Source organism: Leiobunum rupestre, chromosome 1 (assembly GCF_980474605.1).
Source record: "Leiobunum rupestre chromosome 1, qqLeiRupe1.1.hap1, whole genome shotgun sequence".
In the NCBI taxonomy this organism is placed as follows: Eukaryota; Metazoa; Arthropoda; class Arachnida; order Opiliones; family Sclerosomatidae; genus Leiobunum; species Leiobunum rupestre.
The window spans coordinates 79,544,893-79,562,157 of record NC_143384.1 but is presented as its reverse complement, the minus strand read 5'-3'; the positions used below and the strand labels follow the sequence as shown (position 1 = coordinate 79,562,157).

The 17,265-nt window shown below is 39.1% G+C and overlaps 1 protein-coding gene across 1 annotated transcript in view; it reads right to left on the bottom strand.

Annotated features, from left to right (window-relative positions):
• The window catches only part of LOC149966753 (uncharacterized), a 70,476-nt gene extending 59,849 nt beyond the window's left edge, over positions 1–10,627 (bottom strand). Inside the window, exons 1-2 of the mRNA XM_090172437.1 lie at positions 10,578–10,627; positions 8,595–9,436 (exon numbers count right to left, since the gene is read on the bottom strand). The gene's annotated coding sequence lies outside the window, so the exon portion shown is untranslated. The remainder of the gene's footprint in view (positions 1–8,594; positions 9,437–10,577) is intronic.
• Between the last annotated feature and the right edge of the window lie 6,638 nt (positions 10,628–17,265).

Below are 17,265 nucleotides of genomic sequence, written 5' to 3'. Positions count from 1 at the left end.
TTATTTAGGCTTGTCTAGTTTCGCGCTATTTCAAGCTGAACTGTTTTATTGTTGTGTTTTAACTTATTAAATTAATATTGATGTGTAAAACAGCCTCTTGTTTAGTGCTTAAAATAATTTTGACAATTTTAAATTTCAAAGTAATCTAATTATTACGTTTTAATTCGGACCCCCGGAGCTAAACACGTTGGAGAAGCGCCCAAACTACTCTTTAGTAGTTGACCTCTTGAACAATAATTTTTCTCACTAAACTTGCTTTTAAATCATGACATTTTTTTTTAAATATCTAATATTGCAATAAAGTTTCCCCTATTCCCAATATTGTCGGCGGATGTGTAAGTGTTCCCCTGAAGTGCTAAATCTTGTTGGGCACATAAAATAATCACTTCCACGTGTGTAGATAGGACCTCTCTGTTTCTAATAACGTCTAGTCTATGGTGGTCGTTAACCTGGCAAACTATTGATCCACGGGATTTGGATTCCATGTAGTCTAAGTACATTTTGTAGGCTAGTTGGTGAGAAGATTTGTTGGAAGTGAAGTGTTCTTCGAATTGTGTCCCCATGTTTTTCCAATCCGAAAATCCCTTTAGAAATGCAGTGTTTCTACTGCCTAAAAAATGACGGCAACAAAAACCAAACACTGCATCCTTTGCAACTGAATATTCAATCATTTGATATTTGTCATACCAAGAAGAATTGAAACCTCGATTTTTACCGCCAATTAATCTTTTAGTAAAAGGATTTAGTTTAGGCTGAACTGGAAGGCAATCTTTATCTAGACTAATATCCAAGTTATTCAACGCGTGCAAGCCCATTTATTTTGAATTGGACACGTTGTTTGATGTATTTTATGCATGGTTAGAGTTGGGGTTTGCAATTACTTCTGTAATTTCTCCTTCATGATTCAGTTCCATTTCCATATCAGTACTGACGTTTGGAAGAACTTCAGCAGTATTACTAAAACAGTGACTGTTATCAGTCTCCAAGGATTCTAAACCCTTTCCCCAGTTCTTTGACTAGGTTTTTCTCAGAACTATAGTTATGGCTTTGCGCCGACGATTTCAAAAAACGTGCCATTGCACCTTTCTGATTACTAACGAAACTATCTTCCCTTTTCCATTTTTCTCATTTTTGGGACCCAGATAAAAATTTTCTGGTACTCATATTTGAAAATGCTATTATTATATACTAATAGCGAAATAACCTTAAAAAGGTTTAAGAAAATAAAGCTTAGTTAAAGCTATGTAGTCTTCAAACAGACATTTTAATAATACCAGCTATATCAAAGCCCTGAAAAAATCGGTTTGAATATTTTTTCTAGAATAGCTAATTAGCCTTGAAAAAGGCTTTTTGAATAATTTAGCTAGAATAGCTAATTAGCCTTGAAAAAGGCTTTTTGAATAATTTAGCTAGAATAGCTAATTAGCCTTGAAAAAGGCTTTTTGAATAATTTAGCTAGAATAGCTAATTAGCCTTGAAAAGGGCTTTTTGAATAATTTAGCTAGAATAGCTAATTAGCCTTGAAAAAGGGTGTTTAAAAATTAGCTTAAAACAGCTAAATAGCCTTTAAAAAGGCTGTATTGGCAAAGTTAGTCTCGGAAGAGTCTTAGAAAAAATTTGACTGGGAGAGAATCGAAATTGAGAACTACCTGTTTGTTCAGGAGCAGAAAACGAAATGAAGAAACGCGTTATCTGCGACAAGTCCGACCACCGAAGGTCTAGGTCCTTTCTCTACGATCAGTGGTCACTGATATCACGTGATTTCGCAAAAGGGACAAGGAGTAAAAAAGAAAAAACCCTAATCCCCAGGACGCTCTCTATTCAAAGTAGTGACTGGTACGATGCTTTACGCTTCGACTTCAGCTCCGCTGGGATTTCCCTTCGTTTAAGCGTTGCAACGGTTTAAGTCGTACTAAAGAAATCCAGTTTCTCACTTTATGCCCCCTTTTGTAGAATTTCTAGAAACTAAGCTTATGTTTATTGTGTTGGTTGGAGCTAAGTTATCACTGAGGCGAACAGGTGGTTTTTTTTTGCTGCTTTCCTTGCACGACGGACTTCCCCATCCCGGGCCATTCATTTGTCATATACTCTATATCAATGTTAACAGAGTACACTACCAAAAGCAGAAACCACAGAGTTCGCTGCCTTTGTTTGTGTACTCAAGTAATATTGATTTCGAGTATAGGTGGTTCAAAAGGGAACGTTTTGTTAGGGCCATTTAGGACTCTTGGAAATTGAAATTGAATGGGAGTTCTTTTTTTAGGGGCCTAGATGACTAATTTTTAAAAATAAATAAAATTTAAAAATCACATTTGGAGGCCCCAGAGGCAATTTTTTTAAACTTTTAGAGGCCCCTAAAATAGGCCTAAAATTTTTGAACATAGGCACGTGCCTACTTGTGCCTACTGCTGGCGGGGGCACTGTAAGTCTTATGTATATTTACCTTACAAGGAATGCGTAGTATGTATTAGCCTACTCAAATGTCGAAAAGCAAACAGTGCGTGTATTCTCTCTGTCTAAATATCAACTACTCAACTAAGCCTCGGACTATTTAGACGAACAAAGGCCTAACTTATTAATGATAATTTTAGAAACGTAATATTTCTAAATCTAGTAAACTACTCGTATTAATTATAAAACATTAAAATAATCGAAAACTAACCTTTCGGTGTAAAAATTATCGCTGTGAACATCTTTCTTCTTCTTTATAGTGCCAACAACATTTTATCCTGGTCGATAGACGGGGGCCATATTTTTTTCTTCAATGACCTTGGCCCACTCCTAATCTCCTATAGTACTTAAACGCCCCCCCTCTCTGCTCCTCTTAGATTAAACGCACCCAAGTCACCACCTTAGGCTCAAGTCATTTAGCGACTTTTAATGCCTTAAACAGGTGGCCGGGTTAGGAGGGTGGTAGCAAGCCCTTCATGCTACGTGAGCCAACAGCTCCCTACACTCACTATTACCGTTAACGTCAACAAGTTTTTATGGAGGAGCTCGGGGGAAAACCCTTTAAACTAGTGGGGAGAGAACTTGGAAACTCAACGCGGAAGGAGTTGTTCCGAGTTTCCACCTAGTGCCACAAGCTGGGATCGAACCCGGCTCTTCTTGCTGCGAGTCGAAAGTGCTAATAGGTTGCTCATCGAGGTCATCGGCTTGAAGAGTCGGTTTTCCCGATGAGTAACGTGTTATAGAAATGTCTTTACTCACAATACCTTAGAGATTTGTGTGTACTATTTTCACTTGTTACGTAGCCGCCGCCGTTGTCACCGCCACCGTTTGGGGCATAACGCTCAACAGATTTGTAGTAAAATGGTCCGTCGGTAGCCCAATTAATTTTGGTTAAATCGGAGCCCGAGAAGTTGGTCATTTGCATAATTTAGTGTTTTTGTTCATTTTAATTTTGAAATTTGTATTTCGTACCAACGTAATATTCGGAATACAAGCGCCATCTGTCTCCAAATATATGGTGTGACGGCTTCTAGCTATAGACCATAGAGTAGCCCTCTCCCATAGAGTGGAAGGCCCTATGGATGCGCATGAAACATTAATCCTAACGGGCTAGCTTGTTTTCGAGGCGTTAATAAATATAGTCCGAAGAGCGATGGTGTTGTTACTTACTTTTTTATCCAGTTATTATACATGATCTTTAGGAAAACTTGTTTATTTCACGCCTCGGAAACAAGACGTTGCTTTTTCGAGTAATCGTGTATCCGACTATGCACTTTTTTGGAACTCGATAATCGACGAGTATTTTCCAATTACTTATTCGAGGTCAAAAAATGCCGAGTACTCGATGATGTTCGAGTACCAGAGGTGGGCAAACATTGTGAGCGTTCATTTTTGAAAATCCTCTCGAAACGAGTGAGCACTTCAAATACGAAGGTCGGTTGGTCTTGTTAAGCGAGAATGAGAAATTGAGCCAGCTCAGGGTGATCGCCGATTAGTTCGCTCAGTCAGTGATTTTTCACGGCGCGGTGAGCGAGATCAGCCGATCGACGCCCTAGCCTGCTCAATTTGAAGCGCCACGTCCTCCAGCGGCGGGATAAATCGTTCACTAAAAAGCGCTTACGGGGGGCTCAGAGAGATCGCGCCGAGAGAAGCGGTAGTTTTTAACATTGGAATTTCTCATCCCACTGAACTACGGGGTAGACTGTTTCCCGGAATTCGCTCAAAGCGCTGTGAGAAAAAAATATCGTCAAAAAAATATTATTTGTATAATTTTTTCTCACCGCGCTGTGAGCGAATTCCGGAAAAAAGACTATCCCGTTGCTCAGTGGGTTGAGAAATTCCTATGGTAAAAAACTAGCGCTTCTCTCAGCGCGATCTCACTGAGCCCGCCGTCAGCGCTTTTTAGTGAACGATTTATCCCGCCGCTAGAGGACGTGGCGCTTCTTATTGAGCAGGCTAGCGTGTCGATCAGCTGATTTCGCTCAACGCACCGTGAACGATCAGTGATTGAGAGAATTTCACGGCGCTCGGCCTGAGCTGGTTCAGTTTAAGATAGAGTAAATAGCATCACCAGTATTGAGCACTAGCTTACTTGATCACTCAAATTAAAAATGTCTGAGCGTTCATTTCAGAATTCGCTCACAAGTTTTGCCCACCTCTGTAACTCGCCGTCCTTTCGCGACGAAAGATCGATATTTTCGTTAACTACCGCGAAGGGTTTTTTGTTAAAAACGTTTCTGAACAAAAAGTTAAAGATAATTCTCTCTCGTTGAGTGCATTTCTTTTCGGTCTAATCTGAAAAAAATAACCAGTGGTCTTCAAATAACGCTCAAAAAATATGCTGTTCGCTCGAACTTGAAACATTCGCTTCAGTACCAGGCTCTCCAGTAAAGACGTGTTTTCGAAGAAACGGATAGATTCATTGCCATCTCTAATAGTAATGTACAAGATGATTGCAAATTTGTTCCAATTTAAATTTAGTATTCCAAATATATATAATACATCGATAGGTTTGTGTGTACTTAAATGTCCGTGATATCTTTCGCCTCGCAGCAAGAGGAGCCGGGTTCGATTCCAACTTGTGGCTTTGGGTGCAAACAACTCCTTCTGCGTTGGGTTTACAAGTTCTCTTCCCACTGGTTATAGGGGTTTTCGCCCCAGCTCTTCGGTTTCCCCTTCCATAAAAGCTTGTTGAGGTTAGCGGTAATAGTGATTGTAGGGAGCTGCTGGCTCGCGTGGCTGTTTTGGAAAACGCTGTAGTCCCTACAAGTCCTTGCCACCACCCTCCTACGCATTGTAACCGGGCCACCTGAATTAATGGCTTTAAAAGTCACTTGATGACTTAGGTCTAAGGTGGTGCCTTGGGTATTATAAAATTAGCGAATAAGTATATACTAATCTCCACCACTCTCCCCCTATTCAGCTTTCCGTTGTTACGCAACTCGTTTTGAAATTTTTAATATTTAGGCTTAGTTTCTCTATTCGGTGTTATAGTCGCGAACCAGATTTCCCGCATGGTACTGAAGAGTCCCAAATAGGACGAAACCGGTCTACCGTTGGAATTTCTGGCTATTTTATTTTAAAATTTTTCACTCGAAGATCTATTTGGTCCGAGGTTCGCGTCTTTTTGTTCGCTCGAAGACCTATCGGTACGAGCTATTAGTAAGTTTTTAAATTTCTTCAAATTTGTTTAGGGTTTAGCTTTATTATCCCTAATCATAATGGACTTATCTACTTATTCGCTAATTTTATCATCCTTTACAATGCAGTCCATAGGTGGTTCCTTTTAACTTTCCTTGGGTATTAGCCTAGCTGATTATTATTATAAAAACACCTAGTGGAAAAAGAAAGATTTTAGGGTCAAAATACATGTTTTTTTTCCTTATAACCGAGAATGTTTTTATTGTGGGAGGAGTGAACAACGTCACCAGGGCGTAGGTTGATTGAGGGTGCAGAAGCTTACTGCATGGGCCAAATAATGATCAATCTAGGACATGACTCTGGTACCTTCACGCGTACTAAATTGGTCGTCCACCAATACAGGCGGCCATTTTAGTAGGGGGGAGGGAGAATTAAAAAAATGAGAGCAAAATCAAAGATAATTTAAACTCGTACCCTAGATTCGAATACTGAGAGCTGTCCCATTGACGGTTTTGTTACGAAGTGTTTACCCTTTTCCGGCACGTGACCTCAGAAAAATCGGGCTCCATCGGTTGCGGTAAGGCGCAAACCATGTAGCGAATTTTTTCTGAGTTCCGGCGGGAAGTGGGTAAACACTATCGGCAACGCGCGATAGAGTGATTTTGAATCTAGGGTACAAGTTTAAATTACCTTTGGCAAAATCAAGCAGAAATTTCCGGTTTCCCGAACGCCATCTAGTGTTGACTAACAAGGAGACTACCCGAGGTGTAACACACCAATTTTGATCAAACTCGGGGGTTTGGTAGACCTTCATATAACATGAAAAACCCTAAAGGGAAATGGCTCCATAGGCACGGCCAACTTCGATCGCGCGTACCGCGCTTTAGCGGCCCCGTCAATCGCCTGAATTTACCGTGTATATATTTTCCCACCAGGCTATCGCTACGACCAAAATTTTACGTTAGTTAGATAGGAAAAATCCACAAAAAACAATTATTTTTAAATAAAATTTTGAAAAACATTGAATTAAACCGAATGTAGGTTAATATTTAACTAATAGTATAATATTTTTTTCATGATTCAAATTTTTTAAGGTTTTTATAAATTATAAAAGAGTTAAACAGAAACCAAGAACATCCTCTAGATGCTGCCAGCAACATAGTATTATTGTTTAATACTTGAAACACATGTAAATAAATAACTAAAACAAAAAGTGAAAAGAAGATAACTGTAACTTCACGGTAAATATATTATTTTAACATTTTTTATTAAATAATATTAAGTTAAAATATATTATAAGCGCAATAAATTATAATTTTAGGTTTCAACAAGTTTTAAGCTTTTATCTTTTTAAACCTAGAAGAATATTGTATATTTAGAAAGGGCCGGTTTGTAATTTTATCTGTCTGAAACTTTTTCCATAGTAAAGGTGCAAACCTGAACAGAAATCACCCTCCTTGAAATGCAGGCTGAAGACCATCATCTTTTACCTTTTACCTATTTAGTTCCAAAGATGTACCTAAGCATCTTTTATCTTCAATTATATTAGTTTTAAGATTCTTACTATTAAAACTAATTAGATTTACAGAAAATACTACCTAAGAACGGTTATAAACTCGTGAATTTGCTATATATATATACTATTAATAAAGATTTGTTATTATTAAAGATTTATAAATTTTAAGAGACATTATTTACGCGTCAAAACGCTCTAAACACCTCTACAGCCTTCAAAACTACGTATACTAATATGGCGCCTTCGCGTAAAAAACACGTCTCTTTTTCTTCATTTAATATTTATAAGGTACTATTTTTTTAATTATGAATTATACATAAATATATTGCGAAAAGATAGTTTAACTTACTATACCTTGTTTTTTCTAAAAAATAAAGTGGAAAACCGTAGTTATTTTTTTTTTGGTATATCCAAGTGAGCCCCTAACTAGAAATCATCCAATTTCCTAGTTCTCCCAGTTGGTACTCCAAAGAATTTGAGATCTGTTTCTTGGTCTATTTCTGAAACACTTTATAATCTGGAAAAGTTACAAACTTAATCCTTTGTAAGAAGTAAAACACGTTTTTGTTAAAAAAAAATTTATATTAAAATGGAGTTTAATTGGAAGTACATTGGAAAAACATAAAATTTTCATATTGGAAATATAAGTATGAATTCTCTAACATATGTTTCTTTCGACTTTAAGGGCATGCGAATCGTTTGACTTTCGGGAATAGGGAATTGAAAAGGCCAAATTTTTTTAATCGTATTTACTGTCACGAGGTACGGAAAGTGAGGGGCATTTTGGGAGTTCAGAAACTTAATTCTCAAGAGGGAGTGAAAATCTTTATTGGGTTTTGGTTCAAGAGTGGGGTGCACAGGTTAAACCCCATGCGAAATGAAATCCTAGATTCAACATTGGCTAATAAACTCAACACCAGGGTTCGTACAAAATTTCCGGAATAAAATTCCCTGACATTTCCAGGATTTCCCCGACTAAATTGACAAATTTCCCTGACCATTTTTGTAGAATAAATTTATGTTTTGAGGTAAAATCTTGAAAAATTATAATTATTTATTTTTAAGACATTTTTCAAAAATTTATGTTCCGGATTTATTTATGTGGTCATTTAAAAATTCCCTTACTATTTCGGACCATTTTAAATTTCCCTGACTATTCCCTGACCTTTTGGAAACATTTTCAAATTCCCTGACTTTTCCCTGACCTTTTGGAAACATTTTCAAATTCCCTGACTTTTCCAGGTTTTCCAGGTATTCCAGGTCGTGTACTAACCCTGAACACAAAAAAGCGTTTATATATCAGATTAGAAAAATATCCCCTATAAACAAATCTATTTAGAATAATAATTTTTCGTTATTTTTCCAAAGCGTGCGCTAGTTTTAATTTTGAAAGCGGGCTAAGTATCGATAAGCCTTGTCCTCAAACGGCAAACAAGCGAACGGTGGTGAAAATAGTTTGAGAGTCACTATGAAGAAAGTGTCATACTGATGTTATCATGAACATTTTATCCGTGTTTGGTCTGCTAACACCAACTAGAAGAAGTCGTCTGGTTTGTGAATCTTTGCATTATTTTGTGTTCCCGGGGTGACGTTACTCTATCCTGGGCCCAAAGTCCCCTCTTTTGCATTCTGGCCCGATGCTGGGCCTCGTAAAACTCTTTGCACATTCCTCCAAATTCGGCACCTCTCCCTTTGTAAACCTCCGCGAGACCCGCTTTGAGCATCTCCAGGGAGACATTGTCCACCCGCCCTGGCACCCGCAAATGGCCCAGAACACGGCCATACTGGTCCAGATCATACTTGGTCAAAATCGCCGTTTCGTGCAGCACAAGACGTTCCAAGTGCCTTTTGGCTTCGAGCGCGAATGGTTGTCGACCCTTCATCTCCGGAGCGTCGATACCGATCAAACGGACAATCAAGGTTGTATTAGCTTTATCATCAAACGCCTTGACGCCATCACCGTCAGGAACTTTGATCACCTTGACTCTAGCTACTTTTGGATGAACTGGCGATGCTGTTTCGTTTCTTATCGCGGTATTTCGCGTTCTGATATTTAATGTAGATTCATGTCGGTTTACTTGGAGTATGTAACCACCATATCGTCTTTCATTTTGTAATTGGACGTAACCTCTATTCAGTTGTGGAACTTCAGCTTGGTCCCATAGTACATATAACCAAAGAAGCAATATTACAAATATAGCGACAATCACCGCGATTTCCATCTTTCAGAACTTTTCAATTTGTTAAATAGTCATCAAATATGAGAGAACCAACGTTTAAGAGAATTGACCATGAAATTTCATTGATCTCGTTGAAAGCGTTGCTGTCCTGAAATCAAGAAATATATACGTGTAAGATTATAAATAAATCAATAATTCGTTGTCAGGAAAATAATGTATTTATTTATGCTTAGGGAGCATGTTAACACCAATTTGCAAAATGACTGCCAATCCTCCTTATGCTCGATTAGTATAAGATCCTTCCCCCAACATAGTCAAATCAGCCCGGCATCTCATTGAATCCCTCAAACTGACGCGCTTTTTCCTTCCCCCTCTTAAGCCTGGTTTACACTAGGGCATAAACGCCACAACGGCGAGAGTCAACGCGAAAATATTGCATTAGGCCTAACTGGAATTTTTCGCGTCGCCGTTCACCGTCGGGGCGTTTTCGCCCAAATGAAAACCAGCCTGTAGGCAGGCGAGAACGTTCGATCAACATGTCGCATAATCATTCTCATAGAGTGGAAGGCTATCAGCGAAACTTGCTAATAATTTTCGTAGCCAACGTCTTGTTTTCGAGGCCTGAAATAAACAAGGTGGCCTAAAGGTCATGTACAATATCTGGATAAAAAGTAAGTTTATACTCTGAAGAATGTAAAAACCACAGCATCGCTCTTCGGACTATATTTATTCACGCCTAGAAAACAAGAAGGCCCGTGAGGATTCATGTTTCATGCGCTTCCATAGGGCATTCCACTCTATGCGAGTGGGTTACTCTATGGTCATTTTCCTTAAGGGGGAAGAATACAGTAAAAGCATATTTTTCGTTCAAGCTGAACGTTTCTGTTTTAACAATTAAATTATTGAATTAGATTTTTCTTATTAAGCTGAACCTTCCCCTAGTGCTTAAAATAATTTTGATAATTCTAATATTAGTAGTTAAAGAGATATAAGGTCCTAACTAAAGGGTAGTTTGGGCGCTTGCCCAACTTGTTTAGCTCCGGGGGTCCGAATTAAAACGTAATAACTTAATTACTTTTAAATTGAAAATTGCCAAAATTATTTTAATCACTAAACAAGAGGCTGTTCTACACATAAATATTAATTTAATAAGTTAAAATACAAAATTAAAAGAGTTCAACTTGAAATAGCGCAAACGTAGACTATGGCCACTGTAGTCTTCCCCCTTAAGCATAAATAAATACATTCTTGAGAAAACCTATAAAAGTATTGAAATTTCCAGTTCTCACCTTGTGTGCGCGTTTTAAGAATGATTCTTTACAAATCGGTTTAAAAAGGGTTGAGATCTCTGAAAATCAGAAATAAAGATATGGTTTAGAAAAAAATATTTATTTCTTGAATTGTTCTGGAAACCAAATATATGTTTTTGCAAACTGGCATTCATATTTTCATAATAAGTATAATATAATACAGGGTGTCGGAGTTTGAAGTTTTCGGGATATACGTATGACGTAGGGAAAATTCTAATTTATAATTTTAATGTTTTTCAAAAAAAAAATGATTTTGACCAGTAATCAACGATACAGTTATAGAGCACATTTGAAAACGTACAAATAAAGTTGGTCCGTTTGAAAAAGATCGATTTCTCATAAAGATACGAGGTCATGAAAAGTAACCAAGTTGGTCATAGCTTTTTCGGTTAATAAATACATATATTTTAGTTTCCCCAAACGTTGTTGGTCTTTTTTTACTTTTCGACCTGGTTTAATGTTATCTCTAGACCAATCATTTTCTTGCAATTACTGTAAGAAAACACATTATAAGAATAACACAAATTGTACCAATTCAAAACCACAAAACATTTTAATTTTAGATCTTTCACGTTTTGCTTTTATTAATTATTTAATTACTTAAAACACGTTTTAGATAATATCAGGAATTCATACAGCTAACTTGGAATGTTTATCCGGGCTGTTTTTCGTCTCGATCTGGCTGATCGCTTAGACTCCTCCCTCTGACGTCAAAATACACGTTTTTTTTCGGCGCGTTTCATTGGCTTAAAAAACGACTACCAAAATCTCCCAAAAGGACCCAAAATTCAGCGTGAAGTCGTCTGCTTCAGTATCTGAAATTTATGAGTTGACTAGGCTTAAAATGTTCGCGAAGGCGATAGCTTTGAGTCAAGTTAAAAAGTTAATTTCCATTGAGTCAAGCGATATTATTGAAGGAGTAAATTCGTGGTTAAAAAATGGACTTTTCAATTTGAGTGAAAGTCAAGAAAAGATTTTAGATGGTAAAGATAATAGTCCTAATAGAGATAATGATTTTCAAAAACTGTGCATGTCTTTATGGAGAAAATGTCTAGAAAATTATAGCAATAATACCAAAAAGGCAAAATTTTTAGGTTTGTGGTATGCCAGCAACTCAAGAATTATAGAGGAAGGCCTTGATGTGGGAAAACAGATTGTTTTAAAATGTAGGTATAAAATTATGTACTTTGTACAAATTGTGTTATTGTGGCGTTTGTGGAACTGTCACGATTGAAGTGGAGCTTATCACAGGCTCTGCAAATTCTATTTCAGTTCCAAATACTTGAAGACTACCTCTAAGATTGGTGGATGTTATTACAACGCGTATGGGGTTGTTATAGCAGTTCAATTCGCTCCATAAGGCATCTTTATCCAAATCTTCACCGTTAAGCCTTTGTTTTGGGTTCTTCGGGAAAAAGAAATGATTTTTACGCGAAATAATTACTAACCGTTTTGAAGATGAAATATCATGAACTGTTTTGGCTTCCAGATCGAGACTGAGATCGACGGTTTTTTTAATCGCGGATTCAAATATCATCACGACGCCATAAAATAAAATTTGAATAGCAGACGATAGTACTGCTAAGCAAAGTAGAAAATACGGGAGAATTTTCTAGTATCAAAACAGCTACACGAGGGAGAACGAAACAGAGGGAATATTTTCTCTAGTGGGCGGAGCCTAAACGATCAGGCACATCGTAACATAGGGGATATGGCGGGATAAGCATTCCAAGTTAGCTGTATGAATTCCTGATAATATCTGATAAAAGAAAACAATTCATGCTATTAGAAAATTCGATGTTATTTAGGTAATTGGAAATACGAAAAACATCAAATAGTAGCCCACTCGCATAGAGTGGAAGGCCCTATGGAAGCGCGTGAAACATTAATCCTAACGGGCCGGCTGGTTTTCTAGGCGTGAATAAATATAGTCCGAAGATAGATGCTGTTGTCTTTACATTTATTAGAGTATAAACTTACTTTTTGTCCAGATATTGAACATTACCTTTAGGCCAACTTGTTTATTCCACGCCTCGGAAACTATTTATTGCGTACGAAAAGTGTTCACAAGCTTCGCTGATAGTTTTTCACTCTATGTGAGTGGGTTAATCTATGCTGGGTACGTTCAGTAGAGCTCATCGACTAAAAACAACTGTTTTCTAAAATTTGTAATCACTGAGCCTGTACGTCATTCTGACCTAGTATTTTATTTCACTCATCGGTGGTTTTGAAAATGGCGCTAAAATTTCTTTCTGAGGCAGAAAACCAAAAGAAGTTAAATTTTTTATATTTAATTGTAAATGAAATTGCTAACGATGAAATTTTTGAAGAGAATGGTGTTGAAATAGTTAGTAGTGGTCGAAATTTCTCACAGAAAATTAAACCGGGCACGATTGTAGCTACAATGTTAATTAATAACACTAAGCCTCGGTCCATCTTCTACTGACTTCGATATTTTCTTTGTGCCTATTCGTTTTATGTCACACTAAGTAAAAAAAGACAAGTAGCGGCCAACGCGATGATTTTTATCCGCTAAGCAGACGATATTTACCCCCCCCCCCCCCCGGATTTTCAGAGGAAATTACATCAGATTGTTGTATTTATATACCCCGTGCACCGCCAAAGCATTACAGGGGTTACTCATCATCTGTCCCGGCCGAGCCGTCGACCTGTATACAAAGATAGGAAATGCTTCCTAAATCACATACACACAACGGTATACACCCGTATACCTGCATCTCCTACTCACGACTCACTCGTGAGTTCGTCAAAATTCACAACGATATAACGCATTACGCGTTCAAGATCGCTGATCGTTTCGTTATCCAGATTGTGGAGACCATTCTCGCGGATTGGTCTCCTTAACAAATGGTTCGTTCTAGGACAATTACGAACATAGTGCTCTGAGTCTGCTTCCAGAGCACCGCATATGCATTTGGGCGATGCAATATGACCCAAGTTGAACAGGTAGAGTGGGAACTTACCATGTCCACTTAGGATTTGCGTCAAATAGTAATTCGTGTTGAAGCTACCATTGACCTTAGGAAAGTACCTCTTAGTTACCTTTCCCTTCTCACTCTCATCCCATGACTCCTGCCACCTTTGAGTCGTCACCTCATTGAGCCACCTTTTAATCACCAACTTAGTTGGCTTCATCTCCTTCTCCTCGGGAAGATCGGTTGCTGATTTTGCAAGAAAGTCAGCCCTTTCATTCCCTACACACCCAGTGTGCGACTTTATCCAAGTAAAGTTGACTTGAGTCTCCATCCGTTTTAACACCTTACGGATATCATGGCATAAACCATGATTGTTTTTATGATTGCTTAATGCGTTAATAGCAAAAAGACAATCTGTAAAAACCGTTGCACCATCACCAGGACGTTGACCATGCGTCCTTAACCAGCAAATACCCTCGTGTATTGCTAACAGCTCAAGAGAAAACGCATCCACCTTACCATTAATGCGAGTGACCTCATTGTACACTTCCACACCATCTCTGTACACAGCAAATGCCACTCCGGCACCCCGACCGGATAACGAACCGTCAGTAAACACCTCTATCCCATTGCCATTGGGTAGTTGCTCTGTGATGTTTATACTGCTACTGACCGCTGGGTGGTCCTCCCATGGGTCGCCTGGGTAGAGGTAGTTACCACCACGTAACTCCACCCCACAATGCTTACTGTCTTCCCTAAAAGAAAAGGACCTGAACACAGCAGCTTCCTGACTCACCACCAGGTCTAACGGTTGAATACCAGCAAGGATCCGCAGCGCATCGCTCGAGACAGTCCGGTAAGCACAAGTAATACGAAGGGCCGCAATTCTCTGAATTGAGCTCAACTTCCTCACCATCACACTATTTTGCGTGCTCTTCCACCAAGCACCGCAAGCGTAAGCCACTACTCTCACAATACACCCATTGTAGATAGTCCTTAACGCTTTATGGTCGAGGCCCCACTCAACCTTTGCAAAACAAGCAATGCTTTGCACCAGCTTCGTCACCCGGACACTTACTTCCTCGAGATGAGGAAGAAAGGTAAGCTTGCTGTCGATGGTGACACCGACAACTTTCAACTTGTCAACATTTGCAATGTTGACGGCTCCCATCTTATAGATTGGGAGCCTTTTCATTATGGATTTTGCGGCGAAGGTGATAGCCGCCGACTTTTTAATGGAAAAACTCAGCTTATAGACTTGGCTCCACTTAGTCAATTTATCCACGATCACCTTACCCGTGGTTTCGAGAGCACGCCTGGACGTGCCCCAAAATAATGACTGCAAGTCATCCGCGAAGGCTTGGATTAGAGAATCCTCTGGATACTCAATCCTCAGTGCGCTATCCATAACCACATTGAATAGCAGAGGTCCACTGCATGAACCCTGAGGGCAGCCGCGGGTCAGTACTCTCCGTACACAGGTACTACCTGCCCTCACCACTGCAACTCTATCCTTTAGATAGTTAACATATGTCTCATATATGTTCTTCGGACACTTAAAGTTCCTTAAACCGTGTAGGATTCCTGGAATCCACACATTGTCAAAAGCACCCTCGATATCTAGAGATATCAGACTGGTGTGACAATTATTTTCTTTGTTATCCCTGATTTGGTTCACCATATTGGTTAGACAGTGAGTCGTGGATCGACTATGTCTAAACCCAAATTGCTTATCACTAAGCAATTTGTTGCTGTGGAGAAAGTAATACAACCTTCTTGACAACAGCTTATCAAGCACCTTCCCTACCACCGGAAGAAGCGAGATTGGCCTGTAGGCCTTAGCGTCCTGCCTGTCTCTGCCTTCTTTATAAAGAAAAACTAACTTAGCAACCTTCCAAAGTTTTGGGAAGTATCCCATACTGAGGCAAGTGTTGAAAAGCCTGACAAACAACGCTGGGCAAGCTAAGAAAAATATCTTGAAGAGCTCGATGGTGATACCATCCTCACCAGGAGCCTTGCCCTTCTTAAAAGAGTTGATAGTCTCCAAGACCTCATCACTCGTAAATGGCTCATCATTCTGACTCATGAAGTCTTCGTGCAATGACTCCCTTATTGTCGTATGAACCTCCTCATCATCATTTAAGGAGTCCTCTTTAAAAAGAGTATCCATCAGAGTAGACCACGTCTCCTCAATACCTGAGGTCAAAGAACCATTTGGTTTCTTGATGCAATTTAATGCATTCTTACATTTGACCTTCTTTGTGGCCAACTTATAGGGTAGGGAGAAAGGATCCTCCCTTGAAACCCTAGTGCAGAAATCCTGCCAGGACTTAAGCTTTGAGTCCGCTATAAGTGCTTTATAGCTTTTTGACTCACGACGGTACTCGACCTTTAGCGCCTCCCGGGCTGCATGGTCCCTGGTTCTTTGGAACCTCCTCCTGAGCGTTCGTAACTCCTTCCTCTTCTCACTGAGTTCGCTCGTCCACCAGGGAGTGGACTTGTACCCCTTATTCTTACGCAACCTTGAACATTCTTTCGAACGCTCAATAATGAGATTATTAATCTCCACCGCGCATGCCTCGACCTCAACCTCATTGTTGAGTGGAGACTCCATCAACCTCTCCAAGTCAGGCACGATAATATCTTGTAACCTTTCAAGATCGATATCCTTGACACGAATTGCATTCGAATCATTCTCCAGGACAAGATCACCAATTTCAAAGAAAATGTATTTGTGATCACTGCATGTTTCCTCGTTGCTGACACGCCATTCAATTACTCTACTCGCAATTGCCATACTGGATACCGTAAGATCCACCCAACTCTTACCATTAACGGTCCAGAACGTCGGGCCACTACCCGGATCGTTCTCGACATTCAAATCAAACGAGTTGAACAAGTCGATTAACAACCTACCCCTCTCATCGTGATGCTTTGATCCCCAAAGCGCGTGATGGGCGTTAAAGTCACCACACAAGATAACCTTTTTTCCACTCTGTACTTCCAATTGATTCGCAATCTTATCGATATGGAATTCAATGTCATCATTTGGTGGTATGTAAATAGAGAACAGGCATAAGCTTAGATTCCCCAAAAGCACGTCCACCACAACCATGTGAGAGTCTTCGTAGAGCACGATCACTTGTGCCTGAGGGTTGAAGACAGCTACAGCTGCCTTTGGATTGTCCTGGGAACATACGATCCTTGTTCCCATGGGTAAACCTATTACCCGACCGGAAATTACAGTCGAAATAACCCTAGACTTAAATCCACAGGGCCTTGTTCAATCGGTCGTCGAATTACTTACATGTACTTGAATTAATGGCAACGGCCAAACAGAACTACTGTGATCCAAAAAATTAAAGACCTCTGCAATTAAACTCTACTTGTAGATAAAACCGTAAGTAGATAATAAACAATTCATAAGTATGACACTTCCTATTCCCACAATGCAAATTTTATAATGATAGTCTGTATCGCCAATCAGGGTGAGAAATAAGGAATTTTTTTAAACTGGACCTGTGGCCAGTAGAGCCTAGGTAGTTTAATTAAAAAACTAGCCACTGGCCACTTAACATTTTTAACCTTCAAAATCAGGCTTTGATAATTTATGGTCAAATTATCTATTCTTGACAAAATGTGCTATAGACCCGACCCGATCAAGCCTACTGAGAGAGAGAGTGTTAATATTTCATTTTGCGAACAGCTAAATTCGCTTAGTGCCGAGTAAA